The sequence below is a fragment of the Triticum aestivum genome, chromosome 7B (genome assembly GCF_018294505.1).
Source record: "Triticum aestivum cultivar Chinese Spring chromosome 7B, IWGSC CS RefSeq v2.1, whole genome shotgun sequence".
In the NCBI taxonomy this organism is placed as follows: Eukaryota; Viridiplantae; Streptophyta; class Magnoliopsida; order Poales; family Poaceae; genus Triticum; species Triticum aestivum.
Genome location: NC_057813.1, coordinates 635,689,962 through 635,717,391, shown reverse-complemented (window position 1 = coordinate 635,717,391; position 27,430 = coordinate 635,689,962).

Here is a 27,430-nt window from a genome sequence, read left to right as displayed (position 1 = left end):
TTGAGTTTTATTTAAAATTATTTTTCTCCAAAAATAAAATATATGGAAAATAGGGTAACATGATTCCCTACATCAGAAAAATTGGAGAGAAATAAATTTGAATTAATTTTGGTATTTTAAAAATGATTTTTTTACTGGATTTTACTAGGGCAGAAGCACTCTTTGCTTTATTTGAATTTGTGTGTATTTTATTTGAAGCTAGAATAATGTTCATGTTGTAGAAAATCTTTTTCTGGAAATTTGGATATATTATATACCTATATAATATATTTGTTCTATTCTGTTTTTATTTGTTTGAGAAAACATTTTATTAAAAAAAACTCCCTCCTCCGACTGGGCCGGCCCAGCTCTCAAGCAAGGCCACGGCCCAGCCCATGCGCGCCGTCACCACCGACCCCGTGCGGAGTCCCGCCCGAGTACGCCGGCCGCTCCCGCCGTACCGCCTCCGGCCTCCTCCTGCCCCTCCTCCAAGCCGCGCCCTCCCCTGGCCTTTATAAGGCGAGGCCGCCGCCCCGCCCCCTCTTTTTTTTCCTCGACGCGCCGCCCCGCCCCCTCTCTTCTTGCCGCCCGCCGCTGCTGCATCCGCCGGAGCCCGCAACCGCCGCCGCCGCTGCTGCTCTGCACCACCGCCGTCACCGCACTCCGCCCACGCCACCTCGCCGCCCTCGCCCCTCGTCGCAAAGCCGCGCCACGCCGGAGCTCGCCGTCGCCACTGCCCCGCCTCGCCGGAGAAAGCCGCCGTCGCCGCCGGTTCATCTCACCGATCCGGTATAAACCGAGAAAACCCGCCGGTTTTTCTGTATATAGATCAGTTTTTCTTCCAGATCGGTTTTATATTTTTTTTAGGTTTTGTTAGATAATGAATGTTTTCCGTTTAGATCTTTTCAGCGAACGGTTTTTCATTAGTTAGCATTCGGCAGCGAACATTCACTATTTAGTCTTTTCTTTTTCTGTTTATTTAGTTCAGGGACCCGTCTGTGATTATTACCTTTGCAGATTAGCCCCTGGAATTTTCAGAACAGTCCCTGAACTTCAAAACCCTCCAACTTTTTATCCGTAACTCCGTTTTAATCGATTCTTTTTGCAAAATACTCCTTGTGACATATTTTTTCCAATAAAAATTTATTCAACTTCAAATCTAGTTCAAACCTTCGTTTGATCGTAGCTTTTGAACCGGAGCTCCGTTTTCAACGAAACCAACGCCCACTTCTTTGTTATGATCCCCTCTATCCAGCAAAACAACTTCAACATATTTTTGAAAGTTTTAAAATTTGAATTCAAACAGATTTGTATTTGAACTTCGTTTCCTCGTAACTTGAGTTTTATAACTCCAATTTAGTTGATTCTTTTTGCAAATCGAAGCTCTTGACCTAAACTTTCTGATAAGGCCAAATTCACTTAATTTTGGTACTGTTAGAAATTGTTTTCTGTTGCAAGAGTTATTTTCTTGTTTTCGAAGTTTTGCGAATTGTTTTCTTCGTTCTTTCCGATGCTTTTGAGTGATTGCTTATGTGTGGTTACTATTGCTTGCTTACGATAGATTGACCGGAGTGTGACGAATAGAACTATCAAGAGTTTTGAGTGCGAATCATCTTCATCAACAGTACAGGCAAGTTCACACTTTGATCATATCCCTTTCATACCCAGTTTTTATGCATTAGTTTCAACCCTCAAACATTGCATGATTAGGATCTAATTAAATTGTGGGTTTTTGGGAAGTAGATTGAGGTAGTACCTATTACATGTTTTATTATCAAACCCTTGGGAGTACTTCTACGTTTGCTTATTTTGCCATGCTATGCAAGTAGACGTGGATTGGGTGAGTGATTTTTCCATGACATATGTGAGATTGTTAATTAATGGTTTATTTAAGGTGGCAACATTAATATACATCTGGGTGGATTGAGGTACCTGGTTATTCTAGGATTGCCTGTCTAGGCACCTGGGTACACCAGGATTGCCTATTTTTTTATGGACCGCCACCCAGGCTCAAAGGGATCATAAGATTATTCATGCTAGAAACTTCCGTGTGCAGCCACATGCTATTATGGGCTCTAGCATAGTTGACTAAGTCGTGAGAACTCTTACAGTGGTAGACTAGCAGATGTAGGGGAAAGTAGGTGTACCGATCTACCCATCGTAAGGTGCTAGCGCTTCTGAAAGACTATGTCCCGGTCATCCATTTCTCAAACACCATGTAGTGCGAGAAAACCAACGGAGGAGATCGAGTCATGTGGGGAAAAGTGCGCAACCTCTGTAGAGTGTATAAACTAATCATGATTAGTTGTGTCCCCGGTTATGGATGCTTTGAGTATCTAGTACTTGGATTATCATGTGAATCTCATCATGTGACTTTAATTAATGATGTTGGGTTTTTAATGATGATTTTTAATTGGGATTGAGAATGATGTCAACCATTCTCAATGTTTAACAACCACCATGATAGTTAAATAAATTTATTCCTTTGTAGTAGGGAAAATTGGCTTTTCGCAAAAATATTATAACCATAGAGCCTCCACCAGCCAAATATGCATGTAGTGATAGCCTTTATTCATCATTGCTCTATGGTGTGAATTTGCCAGTACATTCAATGTACTGACCCTTTGTGGCTGCAACGTCTCATGTTGCAGGATCTTACGACAAGTAAGTGATACGTTAGGGTTACGATTTCTACACTCAACTTTGTCGTTGGTGTTGATGGGAATCCACAACCTTGTTACTTCCGCTATTTTGGATTGAGGTAATAGTATTTACGCTACTTTATACATGTGATTTACCTCTGTTATAAATCCTTGAGTACTGTGTGTGTCAGCATACCGATCCAGGGATGACACTTAAGCACAGAGACTTGACCCATTCGGGTCGGGTCGCTACAATAGTCGTCTAATATATCGATCTTTATGTCTCGACCATTTCGAGACTCCTCGTCATGTCCCCGACCTCATCCGGGACTCCAAACTCCTTCGGTACATCAAAACTCATAAACTCATAATTTAACTGTCATCGAAACCTTAAGCATGCGGACCCTACGGGTTCGAGAACAATGTAGGCATGACCGAGACACATCTCCGGTCAATAACCAATAGCGGAACCTGGATGCTCATATTCTACGAAGATCTTTATCGGTCAAACCGCATAACAACATACGTTGTTCCCTTTGTCATCTGTATGTTACTTGCCCGAGATTTGATCGTCAGTATCCAATACCTAGTTCAATCTCGTTACCGGCAAGTCTCTTTACTCGTTACGTAATGCATCATTCTGTAACTAACTCATTAGTTACATTGCTTGCAAGGCTTATAGTGATGTGCATTACCGAGAGGGCCCAGAGATACCTCTTCGACAATCGGAGTGACAAATCCTAATCTCGAAATACGCCAACCCAACATGTACCTTCGGAGACACCTGTAGAGCTCCTTTATAATCACCCAGTTACGTTGTGACGTTTGGTGGCACACAAAGTGTTCCTCCAGTAAACGGGAGTTGCATAATCTCATAGTTACAGGAACATGTATAAGTCATGAAGAAAGCAATAGCAATATACTAAACGGTTAAGTGCTAGGCTAACGAAATGGGTCATGTCAATCACATCATTCTCCTAATGATGTGATCCCGTTAATCAAATGACAACACATGTCTATGGTTAGGAAACATAACACCATCTTTGATTAATGAGCTAGTCAAGTAGAGGCATACTAGTGACGTTATGTTTGTCTATGTATTCACACATGTATCATGTTTCCGGTTAATACAATTCTAGCATGAATAATAAACATTTATCATGATATGAGGAAATAAACAATAACTTTATTATTTGCCTCTAGGGCATATTTCCTTCAGTCTCCCACTTGCACTAGAGTCAATAATCTAGATCACATCACCATGTGATTTAACACCAATATTCACATCTGTACGTGATTAATACCCATAGTTCACATCGTCATGTGATCAACACCCAAAGGGTTTACTAGAGTCAATAATCTAGTTCACATCGCTATGTGATTAACACCCAAAGAGTACTAAGGTATGATCATGTTTTGCTCGTGAGAGAAGTTTAGTCAATGGGTCTGTCACATTTAGATCCGTATGTATTTTGCAAATATTCTATGTCTACAATGCTCCGCATGGAGCTACTCTAGCTAATTGCTCCCACTTTCAATATGTATCCAGATTAAGATTTAGAGTCATCTGGATCAGTGTCAAAACTTGTATCGACGTAACCCTTTACGATGAACCTTTTGTCACCTCCATAATCGAGAAACATATCCTTATTTCGCTAAGGATAATTTTGACCAATGTCCAGTGATCTACTCCTAGATCACTATTGTACTCCCTTGCCAAACTAAGGCAGAGTATACAATAGGTCTGGTCCATAGCATGGCATACTTTTATAGAACCTATGACTGAGGCATAGGGAATGACTTTTCATTCTCTTTCTATTTTCTGCCATGGTCGGGTCTTGAGTCTTACTCAACTTCACACCTTGCAACACAGGCAAGAACTCCTTCTTTGACAGTTCCATTTTGAACTATTCCAAAAATTTATCAAGGTATGTATTCATTGAAAAATCTTATCAAGAGTCTTGATCTATCTATATAGATCTTGATTCTCAATGTGTAAGCAGCTTCACCGAGGTCTTTCTTTTAAAAACTCTTATTCAAGTATCCTTTCATGCTATCCAGAATTTCTATATCATTTCCAATCAACAATATGTCATCCACATATAATATTAGAAATGCTACAGAGCTCCCACTCACTTTCTTGTAAATACAGGCTTCTCAAAAAGTCTGTATAAGACCATATGCTTTGATCAACTCATCAAAGTGTATATTCCAACTCCGAGATGCTTGCACCAGTCCATTAATGGATTGCTGGAGCTTGCACATTTTGTTAGCACCTTTTGGATTGACAAAACCTTATGGTTGTATCATATACAACTCTTTTTTCATAAATTCATTAAGGAATGCAGTTTTGTTTATCCATTTACCAGATTTCATAAAATGTGACAATTTGCTAACATGATTCGGACAGACTTAAGCGTCGCTACAGTTGAGAAAATCTCATTGTAGTCAACTTTTTAATTTTTGTCGAAAACCTTTTTGCGACAAGTTGAGCTTTCTAGATAGTAACACTACTATCAACGTCCGTCTTCCTCTTGAAGATCCATTTATACAATATGGCTTGCTGATCATCGGGCAACTCCACCAAAGTCCACACTTTGTTCTCATATATGGATCCCATCTCAGATTTCATGGCCTCAAGCCATTTTGCGGAATCTGGGCTCATCATCGCTTCCTCATAGTTCGTAGGTTCATCATGGTCTAGTAACATGACTTTCAGAATAGGATTACCTTACCACTCTGGTGCGAACCGTACTCTGGAAGAACTACGAGGTTTTGTAGTAACTTAATCTGAAGTTTCATGATCATCATCATTAGCTTCCTCACTAATTGGTGTAGGAATCACTGGAACTGATTTCTGTGATGAACTACTTTCCAATTCGGGAGAAGGTACAAATTACCTTATCAAGCTCTACTTTCCTCCCACTCACTTCTTTCGAGAGAAACTTCTTCTCTAGAAAGGATCCATTTTAGCAACGAATAACTTGCCTTCAGATCTGTGATAGAAGGTGTACCCAATAGTTACCTTTGGGTATTCTATGAAGACGTACTTCTCCGATTTGGGTTCGAGCTTATCAGGTTGAAACTTTTTCACATAAGCATCGCAGCCCTAAACTTTAAGAAACGACAACTTTGGTTTCTTGCCAAACCACAGTTCATAAGGCGTCGTCTCAACGGATTTTGATGGTGCCCTATTTAAAGTGAATGCAGCTGTCTCTAATGCATAACCCGAAAACGATAGTGGTAAATCGGTAAGAGACATCATAGATCGCACCATATCCAATAAAGTGCGGTTACGACGTTCGGACACACCATTATGCTGTGGTGTTCCATGTGGCATGAGCTGTGAAACTATTCCACATTATTTAAAATGAAGGCCAAACTCGTAACTCAAATATTCTTCTCTATGATCAGATTGTAGAAACTTTTATTTTCTTGTTACGATGATTCTCCACTTCACTCTGAAATTCTTTGAACTTTTCAAATGTTTCAGACTTGTGCTTCATTAAGTAGATATACACATATCTTCTCAAATCATCTGTGAAGGTTAGAAAATAATGATACCCTACCACGAGCATCAACACTCATTGAACTCCATACATCGGTATATATTATTTCCAATAAGTTAGTAGCTCGTTCCATTGTTCCGAAGAACGGAGTTTTAGTCATCTTGCCCAAAAGGCACGGTTCGCAAGTATCAACTGGTTCATAACCAAGTGATTTTGAAAATCCATCTTTATGGAGTTTCTTCATGCGCTTTACACCGATATGACCCAAACGGCAGTACCACAAATAAGTTGCACTATCATTATTAACTTTGCATCTTTTGGCATCAACATTATGAATATGTGTATCACTATGATCAAGATTCAATAAACCATCACCATTGGGTGTATGACCATAGAAGGTTTTATTCATGTAAACGGAATAACAATTTATTCTCTATCTTAGATGAATAATCGTATCACAATAAACATGATCTTATCATATTTATGCTTAACACAAACACCAAATAACATTTATTTAGGTTTAACACTAATCTTGAAAATATAGGGAGTGTGTGATGATGATCATATCAATCTAGGAACTACTTCCAACACTCATCGTCACTTCCCCTTCAACTAGTCTCTGTTTATTCTATAACTCCTGTTTCGAGTTACTAATATTAGCAACCGAACAAGTATCAAATACTCAGGGGCTACTGTAAACACTAGTAAGGCACACATCAATAACATGTATATCAAATATACCCTTGTTCTCTTTGCCATCCTTCTTATACACCAAATATTCAGGGCATTTCCGCTTCCAGTGATCATTTCCTTTGCAGTGTAAGCACTCAGTTTCAGGCTTTGGTCCAACTTTGGTCTTCTTCACGGGAGTGACAACTTGCTTGTCATTCTACTTGAAGTTCCCTTTCTTTCCCTTTGCCCTTTTCTTGAAACTAGCGGTCTTGTCAATCATCAACACTTGATGCTCTTTCTTGATTTCTACCTTCGTCAATTTCAACATCACGAAGAGCTCGGGAATCGTTTTCGTCATCCCTTGCATACTATAGTTCATCACGAAGTTCTAGTAACTTAGTGATGGTGACTAGAGAATTCTGTCAATCACTATCTTATCTAGAAGATTAACTCCCACTTGATTCAAGTGATTGAAGTACCCAGACAATCTGAGCACATGCTCACTAGTTGAGCGATTCTCCTCCATCTTTTAGCTATAGAACTTGTTGGAGACTTCATATCTCTCAACTCGGGTATTTGCTTGAAATATTAACTTCAATTCCTGGAACATCTCATATGGTCCATGACGTTCAAAAACCGTCTTTGAAGTCCCAATTCTAAGCCATAAAGCATGGTGCACAAAACTATCAAGTAGTCATCATATTGAGCTAGCTAAACATTCATAACGTCTGCATCTGCTCCTGTAATAGGTCTGTCGCCTAGCGGTGCATTAAGGACATAATTCTTCTATGGAGCAATGAGGACAAACCTCAGATCACGGATCCAATCCGCATCATTGCTACTAACATCTTTCAACACAATTTTCTCTAGGAACATATCAAAATAAACATATGAAAGCAACAACGCAAGCTATTGATCTACAACATAATTTGCAAAATACTACCAGGACTAAGTTCATGATAAATTTAAGTTCAATTAATCATATTACTAAAGAACTCCCACTAAGATAGACATCCCTCTAATCCTCTAAGTGATTACGTGATCCATATCAACTACACCATGTCCGATCATCACGTGAGATGGAGTAGTTTCAACGGTGAACATCAATATGTTGATCATATCTACTACATGATTCACGCTCGACCTTTCGGTCTCCGTGTTCCGAGGCCATATCTGTTATATGCTAGGCTCGTCAAGTTTAACCTGAGTATTCCGCATGCGCAACTGTTTTGCACCCGTTGTATTTGAACGTAGAGCCTATCACACCCGATCATCACGTGGTGTCTCAGCACGAAGAACTTTCGCAACGGTGCATACTCAGGGAGAACACTTCTTGATAATTTTTAGTGAGAGATCATCTTAAAATGCTATCGTCAATCAAAGCAAGATAAGATGCATAAAGGATAAACATCACATGCAATCAATATAAGTGATATGATATGGCCATCATCATCTTGTGCTTGTGATCTCCATCTCCGAAGCACCGTCGTTATCACCATCGTCACCGGCGCGACACCTTGATCTCCATCGTAGCATCATTGTCATTATGCCATCTATTGCGTCTACGACTATCACTACCTCTTAGTGATGAAGTAAAGCAATTACAGGGCGTTTGCATTTCATACGATAAAGTGACAACCATATGGCTCCTGCCAGTTGCTGATAACTTCGGTTACAAAACATGATCATCTCATACAATAAAATATACCATCACGTCTTGACCATATCACATCACAACATGCCCTGCAAAAACAAGTTAGACGTCCTCTACTTTGTTGTTGCAAATTTTACGTGGCTGCTACGGGCTGAGCAAGAACCGTTCTTACCTACGCATCAAAACCACAACGATAGTTCGTAAAGTTAGTGATGTTTTAACCTTCGCAAGGACCGGGCGTAGCCACACTCGGTTCAACTAAAGTTGGAGAAACAGACACCCGCTAGTCACCTGTGTGCAAAGCACGGCGGTAAAACCAGTCTCGCGTAAGCCTACGCGTAATGTCGGTCCAGGCCGCTTCATCCAACAATACCGCCGAACCAAAGTATGACATGCTGGTAAGCAGTATGACTTGTATCGCCCACAACTCACTTGTGTTCTACTCGTGCATATAACATCAAGGCATAAAACCTAGGCTCGGATGCCACTGTTGGGGAACGTAGTAATTTCAAAAAAAATCCTACACACACGCAAGATCATGGTGATGCATAGCAACGAGAGGGGAGAGTGTTGTCCACGTACCCTCGTAGACCGTAAGCGGAAGCGTAATGACAATGTGGTTGATGTAGTCGTACATCTTCACGATCCGACCGATCCAAGCACCGAACGTACGGCACCTCCGAGTTCTAGCGCACGTTCAGCTCGATGACATCCCTCGAACTCCGATCCAGCCGAGTGTCGAAGGAGAGTTCCGTCAGCACGACGGCGTGGTGACGATCTTGATGTTCTACCGCCGCAGGGCTTTGCCTAAGCACTGCTACAATATTATCGAGGCGGACTATGGTGGAGGGGGCACCGCACACGGCTAAGAGATCCAAGGGATCAATTGTTGTTGTGCCTAGAGGTGCCCCCCTGCCCCCGTATATAAAGGATCAAGGGGGAGGGGGCGGCCGGCCAGGAGGAGGCGCGCCAAGGAGGAGTCGTACTCCCACCGGGAGTAGGATTCCCCCCCTTCCAAGTAGTAGGAGTAGGAGTCAAGGAAAGGGGGAAGAGAAGAGAAGGAAGGAGGGGGCGCAGCCCCTCCCCCTAGTCCAATTCGGACTAGGCCTTGGGGGGCGCCCAACATCTCCTCTCTCTTTCCCCTAAAGCCCAATAAGGCCCATATACTCCCCGAAGAATTCCCGTAACTCTCCGGTACTCCGAAAATACACGAATCACTCGGAACCTTTCCGAACTCCGAATATAGTCGTCCAATATATCGATCTTTACGTCTCGACCATTTCGAGACTCCTCTTCATGTCCCCGACCTCATACGGGACTCCAAAATCCTTCGGTACATCAAAACTCATAAACTCATAATATAACTGTCATCGAAACCTTAAGCGTGCGGACCCTACGGGTTCGAGAACAATGTAGACATGACCGAGACAGGTCTCCGGTCAATAACCAATAGCGAAACCTGGATGCTCATATTGGCTCCCACATATTCTACGAAGATCTTTATCGGTCAAACCGCATAACAACATACGTTGTTCCCTTTGTCATCGGTATGTTACTTGCCCGAGATTTGATCGTCGGTATCCAATACCTAGTTCAATCTCGTTACCGGCAAGTCTATTTACTCGTTAAGTAATGCATCATTCTGTAACTAACTCATTAGTTACATTGCTTGCAAGGCTTATAGTGATGTGCATTACCGAGAGGGCCCAGAGATACCTCTCCGACAATCGGAGTGATAAATCCTAATCTCGAAATACGCCAACCCAACATGTACCTTCGGAGACACCTGTAGAGCTCCTTTATAATCACCCAGTTACGTTGTGACATTTGGTAGCACACAAAGTGTTCCTCCGGTAAACGGGAGTTGCATAATCTCATAGTTATAGGAACATGTATAAGTCATGAAGAAAGCAATAGCAATATACTAAATGATCAAGTGCTAGGCTAACGGAATGGGTCATGTCAATCACATCATTCTCCTAATGATGTGATCCCATTAATCAAATGACAACACATGTCTATGCTTAGGAAACATAACCATCTTTGATTAATGAGCTAGTCAAGTAGAGGCATACTAGTGACGTTATGTTTGTCTATGTATTCACACATGTATCATGTTTCCGGTTAATACAATTCTAGCATCAATAATAAACATTTATCATGATATGAGGAAATAAATAATAACTTTATTATTGCCTCTAGGGCATATTTCCTTCATTTTGAGCATTGGAAATTCTATACCAAGCGTCTTTTAGATTTTCTCCCTCCCTTTGCTTAAAATTTAGAACTTCATTCTCGGGAGATAACGGAGAAAATATGAGACTAGTCATGACGACAAGCAAGCAAACTAACACACGAGCAAACAAACGGACTAGAAAAAGGCAATGGGAAAAAGAGGAGGATATTGGGAAAGAGAGGGCGAATAAAATGGCAAGGGTGAAGTGGGGGAGAGGAAAACGAGAGGCAAATGGCAAATAATGTAATGCGAGAGATAGGGATTGTGATGGGTACTTGGTATGGTTGACTTGCTTGCGTGAGCCTCCCCGGCAACGGCGCCAGAAATTCTTCTTTCTACCTCTTGAGCACTGCGTTGGATTTCCCCGAAGAGGAGAGGATGATGCAGCAAATTAGCGTAAGTATTTCCCTCAGTTTTTGAGAACCAAGGTATCAATCCAGTAGGAGACCACGCACAAGTCCCTTGTACCTACACAAAACGATAGCTCCTCGCAACCAACGCGATTAGGGGCTGTCAATCCCTTCATGGTCACTTACGAGAGTGAGATCTGATAGAGATGATAAATAATATTTGTAAGTGCATCTAGTGCCACCCCTAGTTGGTTTTGGAGTATTGACGACAAAGTTGGTTGAGGGACTAATGCGTTTGTGAGAATTGCAGGATAACGCAGGTAGTGTCCCTCATTGATTCGGTTTACCTACCGGAGATGACCCCTAAAAATGTATGAAGACATTGAAGACAATGGTGGTATGAGAAGATATTCATATTGAATACTATGACATGAGAAGACATTACGTGAAGACAATGGAGCGCGAAGACTGTGTGGTTTCATTGTTTCCTTTCTTCTTTGTTGAGTCATAGGAACCACCGTACTGTTAAGTGGGGTCCAAGTGAACTAAGTCAAAGTGACTGAAGTGATGCTCAACCCAAATCCTATGTCTTTGAGCGAAGACAATGAGAGCAAATCTTATCCAGAGCTGGATGAGTCAGCTTTGCTTGTAGCCCAAGTAAAGTTGTCGCGTGTGTTTGAAATATGACCGTTGGAACACGTGTCAGTTCCTTAGTGACCCAGGGTCATTCTGGACAAATCAGGTCGGACTGCCTAGTGGCTATAAATAGCCCACCCCCTACACCAGAAATGGGTGGCTGCTCACAGTTTGTGCATGGCTTTTGTCGTTTGAGAGCAACCCACCTCGAAGCATTTGAGAGAGAGAAATCCTTGCGAGGACAAAGCCCAAAACACCCTGAGCCCAAGAGTGTTAGGCATCATTGAAGTCTTTCTGTCTGTGTGACCTGAAGACTTATTACACTTGAGGACTGTGTATCCTCCAACCGGTTAGGCGTCGCGTTCTGAGCATCCAAGAGTCATTGTGGATTGCCGGTGAACGAAGTCTGTGAAGGTTTGGAAGTCTCCCTTGAAGACTTACCAGAGTGATTGGGCGAGGACTGGGTGTCCTTAGCTCAAGGGGAATAAGGTGAAGACACAGTCTTCTGAGTTAAATCTCAGCCTCCCTAACCAGACGTACAGTTGTCACAGCAACTGGAACTGGTCCAACAAATCATGTGTCTTCAACAAGCAACTGGTTCTATCCCTTCCAACCTTACTTAAGTTTGTCTTCATGAAGTCATTGCTTATCTATATATCTGTTTGATTTCATTGCTTGACTACTATTGTTGATTGGCTTCACACTATCTTCCATCTTGATCCTTACTATCTAACTGCTATTAGTCATGTGCTTTCACATCATTACATACTTGACTATGGCTTGTTTAGGGTAGTTTATCTTCCGCTGCATATCAATTGGGTTGTTTCTGTTGTTTGTCTTCGAAACTTCCAAGTTTTGAAGACTTTCATAAAAATTGCCTATTCACCACCCCTCTTGTCGATACTAGCACTTTCAATTGGTATCAGAGCAAGGTACTCCCTTGTTCTGTGTGATTCGGTTTAACCACCTGGAGTTTCAGCTATGTCGACTGCAGGGTTAATCAAGGTCTCCGCTGCTTACCCCGTGTTCGATGGAACTGAATATCCCTACTGGAAGAATAATATGCGCATGCATCTTGAAGCATTGATGTTGACCTCTGGTATGTCGTCAAGAACGGCGTTCCCAAAACTGGTGAAGGTGTCACCCCCACTGATGTCAAGAAGTTCATTCAACTGGACTCCACTACAAAGAACATCATCTGTGGTCATCTGACCAAAGGACAGTATGGCCGTGTGAGTGCTCTGGAAACGTCGAAGCTAGTCTGGGACTGGCTATCCAAGGTCAATGAAGGCGTCTCAACCCAGAGATCAAAGGATCAGTGTTCTTCGCAACCTCTTTAACCGCTTCAAGAGGAATGACAATGAAAATGTCCAACTCACGTTTGATCATCTGACTGACATCACAAATGAGCTTCAAGCTCTTGGCGCCACTGAGATCACCAAGCATGAAATCGTCAAGACACTGCTGAGATCACTTGACAGCTCCTTTGACACCCTTGCCCTCATGATACAAGAACGTCCTGACTTCAAGACACTTGATCCGTCTGATATACTTGAGAGGCTCAACACACATGAGTTCCAGCTTTCTGAGAAAAGAGATATCTATGGTCCAAACTATGGCCGAACTTGTGCTTCGAAGGCAAAAGTTGTTTCCTCATCTGAAGAAGAATCTGACTACGGTTCTGATGATCCTGAAGACATTGGAAAGGAACTTGCCATGCTGGTGAAGAAGTTTCAGAGGTTCGCCAAGAAAAGGGGCGTCAGAAAGTCTTCACGATCCAGCTCCAAGAATGATGAAGCTTCCACACATGACCACAAGAAGAGAACCTGCCACAAGTGCAAGAAAACTGGTCACTACATATCTGAGTGTCCACAGTGGGACAATGAGAAGAAGAAGAAGAAAAGCAAGGAATATGATTCTGATGATAAGAAGAAGAAGAAATCCTCAAAGTCTTCCAAGTCTTCATCATACAAGAAGAGCTCATCTGGCAAGGCTCGTGCTTTTGTTGGCAAGGAAATGGATTCAGAGGAGGAGTCAGCTTCTGAGGAGGCGGAGGTGGAATCTAGAGAGGAGTCTGACCCTGGCGTTGCAAGTTTGGCTTTAGCCACAGCCTATGTCGCCAAGTCCATCTTCAACACTGAAGACAATGACTTCCGCACCAACGCTGAAGCCAATGACGAAGACGATCCTTCTACCACCTACTGCTTCATGGCACGTGGTGCCAAGGTAAAATCCCGCGATGCTTACTTTCAAACGTCAAGTGAAGATGACTCTGATTGTGAATCCAAACCCAGCTACAAAACACTTGCTAAAATTGCAACTGAACAACAAAAGGCTATGGAACATACTCAAAAACTGTTAGACAAAAGCGATGACCTGTTGGACGCTGAAATGACACGCTCACAGTCCTTAGTTGATGACATAAAAAATCTTCATGCTAAGTGAAAGTGCTAGTATCGACAAGAGGGGGGGTGAATAGGCGATTTTTATGGAAGTCTTCAAAACTTGGAAGTTTCGAAGACAAACAACAGAAACAACCTAATTGATATGCAGCGGAAGATAAACTACCCTAAACAAGCCATAGTCAAGTATGTAATGATGTGAAAGCACAGGACTAATAGCAGTTAGGTAGTAAGGATCAAGATGGAAGATAGTGTGAAGCCAATCAATAATAGTAGTCAAGCAATGAAGTTAAACAGATATACAGATAAGCAATGACTTCATGAAGACAAACTTAAGTAAGGTTGGAAGGGATAGAACCAGTTGCTTGTTGAAGACACAAGATTTGTTGGACCAGTTCCAGATGTTGTGACAACTGTACGTCTGGTTAGGGAGGCTGAGATCTAACTCAGAAGACCGTGTCTTCACCTTATTCCCCTTGAGCTAAGGACACCCAGTCCTCGCTCAATCACTCTGGTAAGTCTTCAAGGGAGACTTCCAAACCTTCACAGACTTCGTTCACCGGCAATCCACAATGACTCTTGGATGCTCAGAACGCGACGCCTAACCGGTTGGAGGATACATAGTCCTCAAGTGTAATAAGTCTTCAGGTCACATAGACAGAAAGACTTCAGTGATGCCTAACACTCTTTGGCTCTGGGTGTTTTGGGCTTTGTCCTCGCAAGGATTTCTCTCTCTCAAATGCTTCGAGGTGGGTTGCTCTCAAACGACAAAAGCCGTGCACAAACTCTGAGCAGCCACCAATTTATGGTGTAGGGGGTGGGCTATTTATAGCCACTAGGCAACCCGACCTGATTTGTCCAAAATGACCCTGGGTCACTAAGGAACTGACACGTGTTCCAACGGTCAGATTTCAAACACACACGACAACTTTACTTGGGCTACAAGCAAAGCTGACTCATCCAGCTCTGGATAAGATTTGCTCTCATTGTCTTCGCTCAAAGACATAGGATTTGGGTTGAGCATCACTTCAGTCACTCTGACTTAGTTCACTTGGACCCCACTTAACAGTACGGTGGTTCCTATGACTCAACAAAGAAGAAAGGAAATGATGAAACCACACAGTCTTCACGCTCCATTGTCTTCACGTAATGTCTTCTCATGTCATAGTCTTCAATATGAATATCTTCTCATACCACCATTGTCTTCAATGTCTTCATACATTTTTAGGGGTCATCCCCGGTAGGTAAACCGAATCAATGAGGGATACAACCTGCGTTATCCTGCAATTCTCACAAACGCATTAGTCCCTCAACCAACTTTGTCGTCAATACTCCAAAACCAACTAGGGGTGGCACTAGATGCACTTACAATCTCCCCCTTTTTGGTGATTGATGACAAACTGGTTTAAGTCTTCAACGGGGATAAAGTATGTGAAATTGTAAGGATAGGGAACTGTCTTCATAAGGAGCAAGGGCTCCCCCTGAAGATGTGCATATAAGTAATTTGCTTTTGGAATGCAAATGCACATGGCAGGTTTTATTTATGGAGATCCACTTCAACTTATGAAGATAATTCTTCATGCATGAACTGATATAACAAGTAGAATGACATGCATAATGAAAAATGGATGTTTGCAAAATGATCTAAGTGCGGAAGTTATCATCGCACATGCGGAATTTATCATCGCATCAGAGTAAAGCAAACACGTAGCAGAAGTAGAAGACGACCATCAAGTTTAGGTGTTACATCTCAAAGAACCAAAAGTATCAAAATGCAAGAGTTGTAAGCACGCAGCAAAATATAATGCAACCGCCCATATGAACCCGCTTGAAGACTATCAACTCATACACTTCTCCCCCTTTTGTCAGTAATGGCCAAAAAGGTTTGAAGACATAGAGCATCTACTCGTCATGAGTAGCTGGGTCATTGTTGTTGGTTGGCGGTGCAGATGAATTTGGTGTAGTGTCGATGCGCGCAGTAGTTGGAGGTGGTGAAGTAGAATCATCTTCATCATCGATCACTCTGGCATTAACTGTTGCCGCGGAGGAGGAATATTCAGAGTCTTCAAGAGATGGAGTTCGACGCAGGGTAGCAGTCCGTGGAGGAGTGGAGTCGAACTGAAATCGTTCATTGAAGCCATCATCTTGAAGATCCGCTTCAGCACTGAGCATGGTCAAACTCTTCCATGATCTCCGGGAAGTTTCATGAGCAACAAAGGCATTCTTGGTGGCAAGGTTGCGAATGTGATTGACATCCACCAAGAGGCTTTGCATCTGTCTCTTGAGCCAAAAGTGATGTTTATCCTGTTTCTGATGAAGGGCCACGAGAAGTTCTCGGTCATTCAGAACACGAGAATGCTTCGGATGCCTTTGGGCAATGCTGCTTTCAGTGGCTTCAGTGGGTGCTCGATGAGGCAGACGAGTGTTACCAGCAAGTGGATAGATTCTGGTTGCTTCTTGAACACCTTCAATGGGTTGAGTGAAGCTTTGGTGCTCGGCATTCTGAAGACAAAGAGGCTTCTTGGCAGGATCAGGGTATATGGCTTCAACCGACATATCAACCTCTGGTAAAAATATTATATGATTGCGAGCAGAGGGCTGATAATTGACAGATGAGTGTCACTTGATGAGGCGCATGACCCATGGAGCATAAAACTTCATACCAAATAGGTCAGAGCCGGAAGCAGCAAGTTGCCTGATGAAGAATTCCTGAGTGTTGAAACTAATGCCATTGAGAATATAAAAGACCAAAGTCTTCATAGCTCCTTCAAGCTTGGCCGCTGATGAGTGTCCCTTGACTGGCCATAGAGTCCGCCTGATGATATGATATATGGTTCGAGGCAGATACTCAAGGTCTTCAACAAAGAAATGTGTGGGATACTCAGCGTCAGATGGCAAAGGCTTCATCATGCTCAGCATTTGGCTCATATTGGGTTCTGGCTTATGAAAGATGCTCTCCACAGCATTGCGGTGTAGCTTACAGTTAGGCTCATACAGTTCTCCTAGAGTGGCTAGCCCTGTAAGCTCAATGATATCCATAGCTTTGGCTTCATGATGAACATTTCCAGTCATCCACTCGAGAACCCAAGTCTTGATGTCTCTGTAGTAATCGCGAATGTGCAGAGTGGCATAGAATTGAAGCAATAGCTCTTCATTCCAATATTCTTTGTCTGTCACAAAATGGAGCAGACAAGCATCTCGAAAGCAATCAAGTGCTTCTTCTAAGCACGGCAGTCCAGCAATGGCTTCGGTGTCAAGGCGCATATGAGGGAAAATGCGCCCTTGATCATATAACACGCATGAGTAATAGCTTCTTTGCTGGTAGCTCCAGAACCGATCTGATGATATTCTTGGCTTGGAGTAGGGATTCTTGGTGCTGTCAAAGAAGGTATTGTGGCTTTTGAAGCCATTTGCATTGAAGGACCCGGGGGAGTTGGCAGTACCTGGAAACCTTGGCAATCTGGGCTTTGGCTTCTGCACTTGAGGCCTATGCTCAACATGATAGTCAAATTGCGGTCCTAAGGCAGAGGGTTGTGGCACCAGAACAGGCCATCGGACAGTAGTGAGCTGACCATGACTGTATGCTTGCTCAATTGTGTGGGGCAACATCGGAGGTAGGCTGCACGACAGGTGCTTCGGGAGCCATATTGTCTTCAGGTGCAGCATCCTCATTGGCTTCAGGTGCATCATCCTCATTGACTTCAGGTTCAGTAGCCACATTTGCTTCAGGCACAGTGGCCTCATTGGTTTCAGGCACAGTTAGTGCAGGCTCCACATTAGCATCAACCATGACTACGTCACTAGCTGTACTAACGTTGGTGGTGGCAGCCTCAACATTTTCAACCTCCTCTTGACGAACAGGAGGGTCGGGCACAGACATGTTCAGATCATGAACTGCTTCTTCTTCAATCACTGGGGGGTTGGTACATGCACTTCTTCTTGATTTTCTTCGGCTGATGCAGCCGGAATGTCTTCAGCAGCATGTGCTTCAGACTCGGAGACATTCACAGTTGGAGCAGGTTCAGAAAATACTTGTCGTGCAACAGGTGAACATTGCACTTCTCCTTCTAGAACGCTCGGCAGAGGGACTTCAGGCCTTTGTCCTCTGCGAAGCCTGCGAAGAGCTGGCTTCACTTTAGGAGATGGAGTTGGCTGAGCCTGAACGTCTTCATCCTCTTCTTGCACATTGGGGGTAGCTTGTTGTTGTTGTAGGGGAGTACTGGGGGAGTCTTGGAGTTGTTGTGGGTGATCAGCCCACGATGCATCCTGAGCAATTGGCCTCAATGGACGACCAATGCTGATGAGTTCGCTGTTCGTATGAACAGGCGATGATACCAAGTCATTTTCGATCTGAGGAAGGACTTCATCATCATCAACATTGTCATGATGACCAATGTCTTCAGCAGCGGTGGGTTCAGCTGCTGGAATATCTTCAGCTTCATGATCCTCTGTGAGAGCAGGGTCATGAACTATCATCTGTCTTTCTTGATGTTCAGACGCAGGGCGAACCATTGAGATGGGTTCAACAACTAAGGGCTCTGTGGAAGTAGCCCTAGTCTTCTTGGTCTTGCGCTTCTTCTTGAGGGGAGCGGCATCAGAGGCTTCAGTATTCTTTCTCTTTCCGGCTTCAGCCTCTGCAGCCCTCGTCTTCTTCTGTTCTGAAGCGGTTGTGGTGACCTTTGGCTTCGAGCCAGTCATGCTGTTGGGAAGACAATGCGAGGGGCTTCTTGGCTTGAGGGTGCAGGCTGGTCAGCAGGAAGCTTCTTCTTTTTCTTTGCAGCCATCCTGGGGTCAATGCCAGGACGGCCAAGTGACTTTCGCTTCTCAGCCTCATTGTAGTCAAGCACACACTTATCAGCCAAAAGCTTCATACGCTCGCGAGAGCCTTGAGCTTCTTGACGCTTCTTGAGAAAGGCTTCTTTGAGCTCATGCATCATGACCTTGAAGTTTTTGACATCTTGAACACTTAGACTGGCCACATGCTTCTTGAATTGAGCCTTCTCAAAATCAATCTTGTTCTTGAGATCAACAATTCTCAGAGCGATAGCCAGCTCAGAAGCAATGGCGCCATTGAAGGCGATGCTGAGGCTAATGGGAAGCTGCAAGTCATCAAAGCTAACATTGGGGGTGTCGAACCATTCATCAACGAAGTTGTGAATAATTGCCACATCAAAGAGAGGCAAGTTGTTGAAGATTTCTGCTTCTTCTTTGCTTTTGATCAATTGCTCAAGGGCATCATCAGCAAGATCTTCATCACTTGAAAGATCAATGGGATCATCGCGCAGAATTGCGGCAGGAGTCAAGTCTCTTTGATCAGATGGTCTAACAAGCTGCTTCTTCTTGTCCGTTCTCTTGGAGACACGGGACAGATCTTCAGATTGCACACTGGCTTCAGGAGGTGCAGTGGCCAGTGGCTTCGCACGAGAAGTCTTTGGAGGTGTAGCTGATGTTGAAGCCTTTACTTTCTTTTGCTTCTGCGCCTTTGAAGGAGGAGCAGGGGCTTCATCAGTATCAGCATCATGATCAGAATGATCAACTTTGGCACCTTGGACCATGATGTAAGTGATGAGGCCGTCAAGGTTGGTGAAGGGGCCAATGACATTTGGTTCTGCATCACGAGAGCCGTCAGCACGAGGAGCAGAGGGACCAGGGTTGAAGTCTAATCCCAATGATTTTTTGTTTTCCTTGGCCGAAGCCTTTGCATGCTGGAAGTTGCGCTTGAAGAGGGCATCATCATGACACCAAAGTAATGAGGTGGGATTGGCAATCTTAGGCTGAGGTCCACGGACCATGCAAGGATAGAACCCTTGATCAACAGCTTCAGCTCTGTTCTTGGGTTTAAGGCCTCGATAGAGAATATCCCCCCAAGGACTTTTGATAGCATACTTCTCTGCATATTCCTTGGTCACGAATTTGTACTTGAACCATTGTTCAGCCCAATAGCGTCGAATCCATTGGATTCGCGTCTTCCTCTGATGATAATTCTCTTCTGGATCTATCTTGTAGAGTTCTGCTAAGTCTTCAGGCAGATCTTTGGATGTTCCTTCTCTACGCTGTCTGCCACCCTTCCTTGCAGATTTTTCTGAAGCCATGAATTTCAAACTGAAAGGCCTCAATACGTTCAAAGGCTTCAGAGACTTGCGCTTGCTGGTCATGCAGCAACTGGCTTCAATATGTTCAAAGGCTTCAGAGACTTGCGCTTGCTGGTCAAGCAGGAACTGGCTTCAGGAGAATTTATATGATGATGTAAGTATTCTGCAAACGAATGCAGACTATGAGAACCAAGGGATTCTCCCACGGACATGTACCTATGACAGCATTAGAGATGCGAGGGAAGGGGAAGAGGTCATATGCATTCTCAGAAGATTTTGAAGATAAATCAGTTTGAAGACATTGACCTCATGATGCGAAGACATTCACTTATATAGGTGAGTTGGTTCCAGATTTGTACCAATCCGTGAACAAGTACAAGTGAGGAATCAACCTAGATAGGAAATCTAAGTGAATCGACTAAGCAGTATGAGATGCAGACGAAATAGATCTAGATTTGAATAGACAGAAAGTACTTCCGATAAACAGGATGAATCTTGAAGATCAAAAAGGTGGTAAAAATAGAGTTATAATTACCGCACGAAGAACTGCTAGATGGGAAGAGTGGGAGACCGAGTAGTTCAGCCCACCGTGCCCTAACTTGGCGACGGAGGACACCTACGGCGACGGCGGAGAGAACGATGTCCGCAGCCGGCGTGAGGACGGCGTCGGAGAAGTTGCGGCAGCTAAGCGCTTCGTCGCCGGCGTCGTCGCGAGCTAGCGGTGGCACTAGGGTTTTGACGGAGGTGGAGAGGTGGAAGAAGAATTTCTTTACCGCAAGGGACAGGTATTTATAAGTAGGTGAGAGACCCAGTGCAATTACGCAGGTGCCCCTGGCGGTTCACATCTGAGAGGCACGTGGCAAGCATGCAACATACTCATAGTAGTCCCACGTTCCCACGCCCACCAGGCATGTCGGAGAGTTGTTCCGGCTTCTACGGATTTCAACAGTAAAGATAAGCCATTTAAAACAGATTTAATGTTTGTCTCTTAGCCTTCTGCTGACTAGGACGCAGAGAAGACATTCGACAGTTTCAATAGAATGCATATGATTTGGACAGATAGTGTTGAGATAGAAGCATAGAGAGGTTAGGTTCCAATCACATTCACTTAGTTCAAAAGATTCAATCTTGAAGACATAGCTATAAGTGAACGCTGTAGAGGACAGAACACTAGCGTATATATATTAGAAAGTAATCAAATCATCATTGTGCAGAAAGTCATGAAGACAAATTGAAACTGAAGACAAACCAAATGCGAAGTCATTGCAATATAACGCCTTGAGTGAAACACTTCAAACAAGAAAAGTTGGTGGTGGCATAACCCACCGTATAGGAAGTATTAGACCCAGACACGGCGCACAATTATCGTGGCGCTCCGAAGTCAAATTCCATGTTAATGTATTCACACTTAGAGTGTAAATCTTCATTGATTGAAGACATACATTACTTTGTGTGTTGCACATCTAAGTCATCAACATGCATAAGTGTTAGGATGTGTGCCTAATCACAGGACATTCGAGGATTCCAAGATATTTAGCTCACACCGTAACTTGCAAAACCTTTTCTCATCCAAGGGCTTTGTGAAGATATCTGCCAGTTGCTCTTCAGTGTTGACGTGAATGATATCGATATCTTTCTTCATAACATGATCTCTGAGAAAGTGATGACGAATTTCAATGTGCTTTGTCTTCGAGTGTTGGACTGGATTGTTGGCTATTTTGATGGCACTCTCGTTGTCACAGAAGAGTGGTACTTGTTTCAGGTTGATGCCATAATCCTTGAGAGTTTGCTTCATCCATAGAAGCTGAGCACAACAAGATCCAGCAGCAATGTATTCAGATTCAGCAGTTGAGAGTGATACACAGTTCTGCTTATCACTCTCAACTGCTGAATCTGAATACATTGCTGCTGGATCTTGTTGTGCTCAGCTTCTATGGATGAAGCAAACTCTCAAGGATTATGGCATCAACCTGAAACAAGTACCACTCTTCTGTGACAACGAGAGTGCCATCAAAATAGCCAACAATCCAGTCCAACACTCGAAGACAAAGCACATTGAAATTCGTCATCACTTTCTTAGAGATCATGTTATGAAGAAAGATATCGATATCATTCACGTCAACATTGAAGAGCAACTGGCAGATATCTTCACAAAGCCCTTGGATGAGAAAAGGTCTTGCAAGTTACGATGTGAGCTAAATATCTTGGAATCCTCTAATGTCCTGTTATCAGGCACACATCCTAACACTTATGCATGTTGATGACTTAGATGTGCAACACACAAAGAAATGTATGTCTTTAATCAATGAAGATTTACACTCTGAGTGTGAATACATTAACATGGAATTTGACTTCGAAGCGCCACGATAATTGTGTGTCGTGTCTGGGTCTAATACTTCCTATACGGTGGGTAACGCCACCACCAACTTTTCTTGTTTGAAGTGTTTCACTCAAGGCGTTATATTGCAATGACTTTGCATTTGGTTTGTCATCAGTTTCAATTTGTCTTCATGACTTTCTGCACTATGATGATTTGATTGCTTTCTAATATATATACGCTAGTGTTCTGTCCTCTACAGCGTTCACTTATAGCTATGTCTTCAAGATTGAATCTTTTGAACTAAGTGAATGTGATCGGACCCTAACCTCTCTATGCTTCCTATCTCAAATCTATCTATCCAAATCATATGCATTCTATTGAAACTGTTGAATGTCTTCTCTGCGTCCTAGTCAGCAGAAGGCAAAGAGACAAACATTAAATCTGTTTTAAATGGCTTATCTTTACTGTTGAAACCCAGAGAAGCCGGAACAACTCTCCGACATGCCTAGAGGCCGTGGGAACGTGGGACTACTCTGAGTATGTTGCATGCTTGCCACGTGCCTCTCAGATGTGAACCGCCAGGGGCACCTGCGTAATTGCGCTGGGTCTCTCACCTACTTATAAATACCTGTCCCCTGCGGTAAAGAAATTCTTCTTCCACCTCTCCACCTCCGTCAAAACCCTAGCGCCACCGCTAGCTCGCGACGACGCCGGCGACGAAGCGCTTAGCTGCCGCAACTTCTCCAACGCCGTCCTCACGCCGGCCGTGGACATCGTCCTCTCCGCAGTCGCCGTAGGTGTCCTCTGTCGCCAAGTTAGGGCACAGTGGGCTGAATTGCTCGGTCTCCCACTCTTCCCATCTAGCAGTTCGTCGTGTGGTAATTATAACTCTATTTTTACCACCTTTTTGATCTTCAAGATTCATCCTGTTTACCGAAAGTAGTTTTTGTCTATTCAAATCTAGATCTATTTCGTCTGCATCTCATACTGCTTAGTTGATTCACTTAGATTTCTTATCTAGGTTGATTCCTCACTTGTACTTGTTCACGGATTGGTACAAATCTGGAACCAACTCACCTAGATAAGTGAATGTCTTCGCATCATGAGGTCAATGTCTTCAAACTGATTTATCTTCAAAATCTTCTGAGAATGCATATGACCTCTTCCCCATCCCTCGCATCTCTAATGCTGTCACAGGTACATGTCCGTGGGAGAATCCCTTGGTTCTCATAGTCTGCATTCGTTTGCAGAATACTTACAGCATCATATAAATTCTCCTGAAGCCAGTTCCTGCTTGACCAGCAAGCGAAAGTCTCTGAAGCCTTTGAATGTTTTGAAGCCTTTCAGTTTGAAATTCATGGCTTCAGAAAAATCTGCAAGGAAGGGTGGCAGACAGCGCAGAGAAGGAACATCCAAAGATCTGCCTGAAGACTTAGCAGAACTCTACAAGACAGATCCAGAAGAGAATTATCATCAGAGGAAGACGCGAATCCAATGGATTCGGCGCTATTGGGCTGAACAATGGTTCAAGTACAAATTCGTGACCAAGGAATATGCAGAGAAGTATGCTATCAAAAGTCCTTGGGGCGATATTCTCTATCGAGGCCTTCAACCCAAGAACAGAGTTGAAGCTGTTAATCAAGGCTTCTATCCTTGCTTGGTCCGTGGACCTCAGCCTAAGAGTGCCAATCCCACCTCATTACTCTGGTGTCGTGATGATTCCCTCTTCAAGCGCAACTTCCAGCATGCAAAGGCTTCGGCAAAGGAAAACAAGAAATCATTGGGATTAGACTTCAACCCTGGTCCCTCTACTCCTCGTGCTGACGGCTCTCGTGATGCAGAACCAAATGTCATTGGCCCCTTCGCCAACCTTGACGGCCTCATCACTTACATCATGGTCCAAGGTGCCAAAGTTGATCATTCTAATCATGATGCTGATACTGATGAAGCCCCTGCTCCTCCTCCAAAGGCGCAGAAGCAAAAGAAACTAAAGGCTTCAACCTCAGCTACACCTCCAAAGACTTCTCGTGCGAAGCCACTGGCCACTGCACCTCCTAAAGCTAGTGTGCAATCTGAAGATATGTCCCGTGTCTCCAAGAGAACGGACAAGAAGAAGCAACTTGTTAGACCATCTGATCAAAGAGCCTTGACTCCTGCCGCAATTCTGCGCGATGATCCCATTGATCTTTCAAGTGATGAAGATCTTGCTGATGATGCCCTTGAGCAATTGATCAAAAGCAAAGAAGAAGCAGAAATCTTCAACAACCTGCCTCTCTTTGATGTGGCAATTATTCACAACTTCATTGATGAATGGTTTGACACCCCCAATGTTAGCTTTGATGACTTGCAGCTTCCCATTGGCCTCAGCGTCGCCTTCAATGGCACCATTGCTTTTGAGCTGGCTATCGCTCAGCGAATCGTTGAGCTCAAGAACAAGATTGATTATGAGAAGGCTCAATTCAAGAAGCATGTGGCCAGTCTAAGTGTTCAAGATGTCAAAAACTTCAAGGTCATGATGCATGAGCTCAAAGAAGCCTTTCTCAAGAAGCCTCAAGAAGCTCAAGGCTCTCGCGAGCGTATGAAGCTTTTGGCTGATAAGTGTGTGCTTGCCTACAATGAGGCTGAGAAGCGAAAGTCACTTGGCCGTCCTGGCATTGACCCCAGGATGGCTGCAAAGAAAAAGAAGCTTCCTGCTGACCAGCCTGCACCCTTAAGCCAAGAAGCCCCTTGCATTGTCTTTCCCAGCAGCATGACTGGCTCGAAGCCAAAGGTTACCACAACCGCTTCAGAATAGAAGAAGACAAGGGCTGCAGAGGCTGAAGCCAGAAAGAGGAAGAATACTGAAGCCTCTGATGCTGCTCCCTCCAAGAAGAAGCGCAAGACCAAGAAAACTCGGGCTGCTCCCACAGAGCCCCTCATGGTTGAACCCATCTCAATGGTTCGCCCTGCGTCTGAACATCAAGAAAGACAGATTATAGTCCATGAGCCTGCTACCACAAAGGCTCATGTGGCTGAAGATATTCCAGCAGCTGAACCCAACGCTGATGAAGACATTGGTCAAGATGACAATGTAGCTGATGATGAAGTTCTTCCTCAGATCAAAAATGACTTGGTATCATCGCCTGTTCATACGAACAGCGAACTCATCAACATTGGTCGTCCATTGACGCCAATTGCTCAGGATGCATCGTGGGCTGATCACCCACAACTACAAGACTCCCCCAGTACTCCCCTCCAGCAACAACAAGCTACCCCCAACGTGCAAGAAGAGGATGAAGACGTTCAGGCTCAGCGAACTCCATCTCCTAAAGTGAAGCCAGCTCTTCGCAGGCTTCGCAGAGGACAAAGGCCTGAAGTCCCTCTGTCGAGCGTTCCAGAAGGAGAAGTGCAACGTTCACATGTTGCACGGCAAGTATTTTCTGAACCAGCTCCAACTGTGAATGTCTCCGAGTCTGAAGCACATGTTGTTGAAGACATTCCGGCTGCATCAGCCGAAGAAAATCAAGAAGAAGTGCATGTACCAACCCCCCCCCCCAGTGATTGAAGAAGAAGCAGTTCATGATCTGAACGTGTCTGTGCCCGACCCTCCTGTATGTCAAGAGGAGGTTGAAAATGTTGAGACTGCCACCACCAACATCAATACAGCCAGTGATGTAGTCATGGCTGATGCTAATGTGGAGCCTGCACTAACTGTGCCTGAAGCAAATGTGGCTATTGAACCTGAAGTCAATGAAGATGCTGCACCTGAAGCCAATGAGGATGCTGCACCTGAAGCCAATATGACAACTGCTCCCGAAGCACCTGTCGTGCAGCCTGCCTCCTATGTTGCCCCTACTCCTGTTCCGCCTCCAAGGCCTCACTCAATTGAGCAAGCATACAGTCATGGTCAGCTCACTACTGTCTGATGGCCCGTTCTGGTGCCTCCACCCTCTGCCTCTGGACCGCAATTTAACTATCATGTTGAGCATAGGCCTCAAGTGCAGAAGCCAAAGCCCAGGTTGCCAAGGTTTCCAGGTACTGCCAACTCCCCCGGGTCCTTCAATGCTAATGGCTTCAAAAGCCACAATACCTTCTTTGACAGCGCCAAGAACCCCTACTCCAAGCCAAGAATATCATCAGATAGGTTCTGGAGCTATCAGCAGAGAAGCTATTACTCATGCGTGTTATATGATCAAGGGCACATTTCCCTCATATGCGCCTTGACACTGAAGCTATTGCTGGACTGTCGTGCTTAGAAGAAGCACTTGATTGCTTTCGAGATGCTGGTCTGCTCCATTTTGTGACAGACAAAGAACATTGGAATGAAGAGCTATTGCTTCAATTCTATACCACTCTGCACATTCGCGGTTACTACAGAGACATCAAGACTTGGGTTCTCGAGTGGATGACTGGAAATGTTCATCATGAAGCCAAAGCTATGGATATCATTGAGCTTACAGGGCTAGCCACTCCAGGAGAACTGTATGAGCCTAACTGTCAGCTACACCGCAATGCTGTGGAGAGCATCTTTCATAAGCCAGAACCCAATATGAGCCAGATGCTGAGCATGATGAAGCCTTTGCCATCTGACGCTGAGTATCCCACACATTTCTTTGTTGAAGACCTTGAGTATCTGCCTCGAACCATATATCATATCATCAGGCAAACTCTATGGCCAGCCAAGGGACACTCATCAGCGGCCAAGCTTGAAGGATCTATGAAGACATTGGTCTTCTATATTCTCAATGGCATCAGCTTCAACACTCAGGAATTCTTCATCAGGCAACTTGCTGCTTCCGGCTCTGACCTATTTGGTCTGAAGTTCTATGCTCCATGGGTCATGCGCCTCATCAAGCGACACTCATCTGTCAATTATCAGCCCTCTGCTCGCAATCATATAATATTTTTACCAGAGGTTGATATGTCAGTTGAAGCCATATACCCTGATCCTGCCAAGAA